This window comes from Sinocyclocheilus grahami, unplaced genomic scaffold (genome assembly GCF_001515645.1).
Source record: "Sinocyclocheilus grahami isolate Dianchi unplaced genomic scaffold, SAMN03320097.WGS_v1.1 scaffold4060.1, whole genome shotgun sequence".
Lineage (NCBI taxonomy): Eukaryota > Metazoa > Chordata > Actinopteri > Cypriniformes > Cyprinidae > Sinocyclocheilus > Sinocyclocheilus grahami.
Genome location: NW_015509070.1, coordinates 1 through 5,747, shown reverse-complemented (window position 1 = coordinate 5,747; position 5,747 = coordinate 1). Strand labels below are relative to the sequence as shown.

The following is a 5,747-nucleotide window of genomic DNA, read 5'->3' as shown; positions in this document are numbered from 1 at the left end:
TAGCGCCACCGAACTGACAGCGTGGCGCGAACATTACTCCCCGGAGAAGTTCGTGTTTTTTTCCTTCACGTAACAATGAAGATCAGTATTAAGTTGTTACATTTCTTTTGCTTACATTTCTAAACTAAACAGTTGTACTTTGAAGAACTGCACATATAAAATATATAAGACTTTAATAAATTTACAATACCATCGTTCTCTTGAGGAGCACACCCAGCTTCTAGTAGGCTATATTTTTTTATTTTGTACTAAGTTATTATTGTTGTCGTCAAGTTCTACATTCAGCACAATATTGCCCATTTTAAATTTGAACTATTATTAAATAGTATATATAGATATATGGGATTTTTGTTGTCTGTAGTAAAGGGAACGTTGTTATTTAACTTTAACATTGCAATTTTATATAATGGATACGGTTTGTAAGGCTTTTCTCTACACTCCAAATTAAATAAATAAATACAATTGAATTAATTAAAAAAACTCTTTAAAAATTGGTGACAGTGTATGTAAATTAAAGATGCATTTTGAATTTTGCACTGCATTGTGTTTTAGGTTTATCGGAAAACACATGAAAATTAACCATGATTTTATTACTGTTGTGACAAGTCAGAAGCGTGTGGATCCATTTGCAGCTTTTATTAGAATAGTCAATACCGGCAAGGGAGAACAGCAGAGACAAGGATGAGACAGAGTCGTGTACCAGGCGAGAGATCGGGGCAGGCAGAGTAATGGGAAACAGTCCAAGAACAGATGCACAGAAAATCAAACACGGGTAAACACTCGGAAATGACAGCCAGGGCAAATCAAGACTTCGCAGAGAGTCTGTGTGTGTGAGTGGTTTATATGTGTGTGTGTGTGTATATGAGGTGCAGGTGTGGATGATTAATCAGGGGTGATGGGATTTGGAGTCCGAATGGGAATGGCTAATATTCGAGAGACGGTTCCCCCTGGTGGTGCGGAGGAGGCGGTATGGGAGCCTCCTCTGTAACAATTACACTAACCTTTTAACCATATATTTGTAGTTAAACTGTGGGTTAAAAAAAAAGACAATCAATCCATGGTTACTGCACTTTTACTATAGTAAAACTATTGTTAATTTCCGTATTTCCGTAAAATTAATGTCCTGACAGAAAAGTATCAGTACATTTTACTCTTTTTTTCAAGTATAATCATATGCTACATTTACACAAATATCCTTAAATGTAAAATTAACTTAAAATATGCCTTGAGGAACGAAACCATAAAATATTTTAATTCTAAGAGGATAGTGGAAGTTTCTGCTGTGAACGTGACTACCTACTAAATATAGGCTATACGTGCTTCAAAGTAGCTAACTGCTGTTTACATGTAATAATATGAAAGATAATAAGTAACTCTTCATTATGTTATGTGCAGGAAAAAAACACGAACTTCTGTGGAGAGTAATGTTCGCGCCACGCTGTCAGTTCGGTGGCGCTAGTAAACACGTCCTCTTTGTCGCGCAGCTCGGTCCATTGACAGGTCAACACGGCGCAAACACTTTAATACTGCGCTGTTTTGTCTCACTTTTGGGTTGTTTGGCTTCCCATAAGTTTCAGCACAAAATAAACATGACTAAACATCCGAAGGTAAGTTAAAAGAGTAACTTTACAATCCGTATTCCTGTCTCGTGTAATCGCTCAATCAGTGTTTCAGCCGCGCAAAGACGTCAATATAACGTCTTGTAAACAATGTCACGTAACATCACATTTACCTCAGAAAAACATATTCGGTGACCATAAACTCATTAGTCAGCTAGAAAAATAAACTGTAGAGAGGGGCATTTTGTTAAATATATGCACCATATAACATATTCATTATAATCTTTACTGTTCTTCAATGTTTAATTTATGTTTGAATAAATCCATCAAGTTTTTGACAACCATCATTTAAATGTTTATATTTCAAAAAACGAATTGAAGTAGAAGTATTATTATGTAGCTAATTGTAACTTTATTATTTTAAAAACTTAAATTTTAGCAGTTGTATATTAGCCTACAAATCAGTCAATTTTAACCTTCAATATTATAGTAATGTTGTACCAACTGGCTCTCATGTATATTTTACAGCATTAGTTGAGTGATTTTTTTCAGAAAATTTGGCATGTACTGTGTACCTGATATGTATCCAAAATAATCAATATTGAATCAAATCGAATTGGTAATCGAATTGAATCGCAAGCTTGTGAATGAGAATCGAATCGTGAAATTTGTGTCAAAACCCAGCCCTATATTTCATAGTTTGTCCTCATTTTTAAACTGTGAGGTTGTTTGAGGATTCCATAAGTGTGTGATGAGAGCCTGTCCACTGTACTGACATTGATGTGGTGTGAAACGTGCCACGTGTGTGTGGATGTCCTGATGTTTCTCCAGTATGAAATAAATATAGTGTGTTTTTCACAGTGGATACTGTTCTCTCTTTACAGGTGAACAGAGCAGTCCCACGCTGTGAGGAGAACACACCTTTGGAGGAAGATACATGTCTTCCTTCCAACATGAGCAAGAAGCCAACTGAACAAGTAATGCCATGTGTTACATTAACCAAGCTCCAATTAAGTAATCATTTGGCCAGTTTAAAAAAAATAAATCTCAACATACTTCAAGTTCTGAACTACCTATTTATAAACCACAGGTACTATATAGGTTTGCTGCCCAGCTAAACAGACTGAAAGAACATCATGACAAATGTGCTCAACGCTATGAACAACTGTCAACAAGAACACTTGAAACTGAAAGAGGGGTGACTGATTACTCACAGAATGATGAATCTGAGGTATGTGCTAGTTTTTTTGTTGGTGGGGGCATCGAAATGGCTTTCAGTATTCATATGCTTAATATTCCTCATAGGGGCATTTAATACAATAATGTTTTTCCCACAGATATCTTGTGAGGAATCCTCCTTTTCTGACTACAGTGACAAAGAATATATCCCTGATACAGACAGTAGCTCCTCAGACAACAGTTGTGAAAGTGAAGAACTAAATATCTGGCATGCTGAGCCAGTGAAGGGAGGTGCTGTAGAGTTTAAGAGTACAACAGACACGAGTACAAGCTCATCCTATCACAGTTCCACATCTGTGACATCAATGCCTACTAAAGTGCAAAAAAATAGATACAAGAAGATACAATATTGTGCCTATTGTCAGAAGCCATACTTTAAAATCGCACGGCACTTGGAGTTTGTTCATCGCAATGAACTTGAGGTAGCTAAGGCATTCAGCTTCGATAAAAGGTCAAAGGAAAGAAGAGTGAGATTACGCCTTTTGAAAAGTAGAGGGAACTTTACCCATAATGCTGCAGTTTCAAAAGCCGGAAACGGGGAAATGGTTGCTTGCAGACGGCCCAAATAAGTAAAATCTACCTATGACTTCACTCACTGTATCCACTGTCAAGGTCTGTACAACAGAAAGACACTATGGAGACACATCCGAACATGCCCACAGAACCCCAAAAATGAAAACCGCACAATTGGGCAGAAGAGAGTTCAGTCAATCAACAGCTTGACCCTTCCTCCACCAGTGGATGTTAGCAAAACTCTATGGACCATTGCTTGTGAGATGGTGAATGATGAAGTTTCAGATGTTGTCAGAAATCATCAATACATTCTTTTTTTAGGGGAGCAGATGTACAACAGGCTGAAGTCACATTCAGGAAGAAATTACTACATTAAGCAGAAAATGAGAGAAGTAGCAAAGTTACTCATCACTGCCAGATCACTGACACCCATTCATAATATGGTGGACTTCATCCAACCCTGCAACTTTCCTCACGTTATAAAAGCAGTAGGAGCAGTGGCAGGATTTAGTGAGGAGACAAACACCTACAAGATTCCATCACTGGCACTGAAGCGTGGACACAGCTTGGCGAAGATTGCCAACTCCGTGGAATGCAATGCACTGATGTCAGGACGCGACACGGCTGCAGAGTCTGCACGAAACTTCAGACATTTGTATGAAAGCAAATGGAATGAGGCAGTGTCTGCAGCTGCACTGACTACTCTGGGTGAGGCTAAATGGAATAAGCCACAAGTCCTACCATTTACAGAGGATGTCAAAACACTGCACTCATTTTTGAACTCAAAACAGCAGTTTTGTGGATGCCCTACAAGAAAAACCAAATAGCAAAAACTTTGCCAATCTTTGCAAAGTCATGCTAACACAGATCGTTATTTTTAATAGACAAAGAGAGGGTGAAGTTTCCAGGATGAATATTCAATCTTACACGTCTAGAGACCAGGCACCAATGCACAGAGATATCGCTGTGGGACTCAGTGACTTTGAGAAAAAGCTTTGTGGGTACTTCCAAAGGGTGGAAATACGTGGTAAGAGGGGTAAGAAGGTACCAGTGTTGCTGACCTCTAATATGGTTGTGGCCATGGATCTCCTTGTAAACATGAGAGAAAAGTGTAAAGTTCCTGTTGAAAACCAGCATTTGTTTGCTCGTCCAGGTGCTCTGTCTCATTATCGTGGTGGAGACTGCATTCGCCAGTATGCACAAGCCAGTGGAGCAAAGCATCCAGATGCCCTTTGCTCAACAAAGCTGCGTAAGCAAGTAGCTACAATGTCCACAGTATTTAACCTAAAAGACAATGAGATGGATCAACTGCCCAACTTCCTTGGCCATGATATCAGAGTTCATCGGGAGTTCTACCGCCTCCCTGAAAGCACTCTACAGCTTGCAAAGATTAGTAAACTCCTTATTGCAATGAAAAAAGGGAAACTGCCCGAACTCCAGGGTAAAGGATTAGATGGTATAACAATAGATCCACAAGGTAAATATAATTGTGTAATATGCATTTTAACACAAACGGTAATCATGATTAGTAGTATTTCACAATAATGTATATTCTGTAGAGTATTAGGAGTGGTGTCAATATTTCCTAAAATATCAAACATTGGCAGGTAATTTAATACAGAAGCAATGTACTAGAAGTTTAGCTTCACAGATTTTTGTAATAGGCCACATCGAGAGAAAATGAAGTAGAAATGGTGTGATAGTGGCATTCAACAGCTTTATGCTTTTGTCTTAATTAGATGAAATCGATGTGTCCAGCAACAGTTCCAGTGATAAGGCAGAACCGCAAACTTCAAGCTGCAGAAATCAAGAGTATGAGGATCATGTGAATGGTACATGCGTTTATTGCAATTCTATACATTATTATTCCTCCAGCTCTGCTTTTACTCCATTACTCTGGATAATTACGCTGGATAGGAAGTGTACATTTCAGCGATTGCATGAGTCACTGTGCTGTACTTTAGATTGTTGCTCGTTTTTTCCACTATCAGCAGGCAACCTGCAAGACGAAGGACCTCAAGACGAGGGTCTCAAAGTATCTTCAAAGAAAAAGGCCAACCAGGGTATAAGAAAATGTATAGTAACTCACTTGACTAAAAAGTCTTGGCCTCTGCTAATCTTTGTCTGCTTTTTAAGTTAAAGTCATAAGAATACCACATTTATTGTAAAGATACTGGAGTGCAATATTAAGAGAATTGACATAGCCTTGCAAAGTAGTGCAGTAAAGCATTGGCATGTTCTTATTATTCAGGTAAAGACTTGAATAATTGATTATTGAAATGCTTCATTATAGGCTCCCAGAAAGCACATGTGGGTAGACCTAAATCCCCCTCCATGGTAGACCTGGACGATGCCCATCTCAGACAAGGTAACCATGTTTTACTAGGAGAATAGCTCAGGACTCACTCTTCAACATGGTCCCAATATGTAGGTATG

The 5,747-nt window shown here is 38.4% G+C and overlaps 1 pseudogene; it reads left to right on the top strand.

Annotated features, from left to right (window-relative positions):
• Positions 1 to 895: 895 nt before the first annotated feature.
• On the top strand, positions 896 to 5,679 carry LOC107576628 (uncharacterized; annotated as a pseudogene).
• Positions 5,680 to 5,747: the final 68 nt, after the last annotated feature.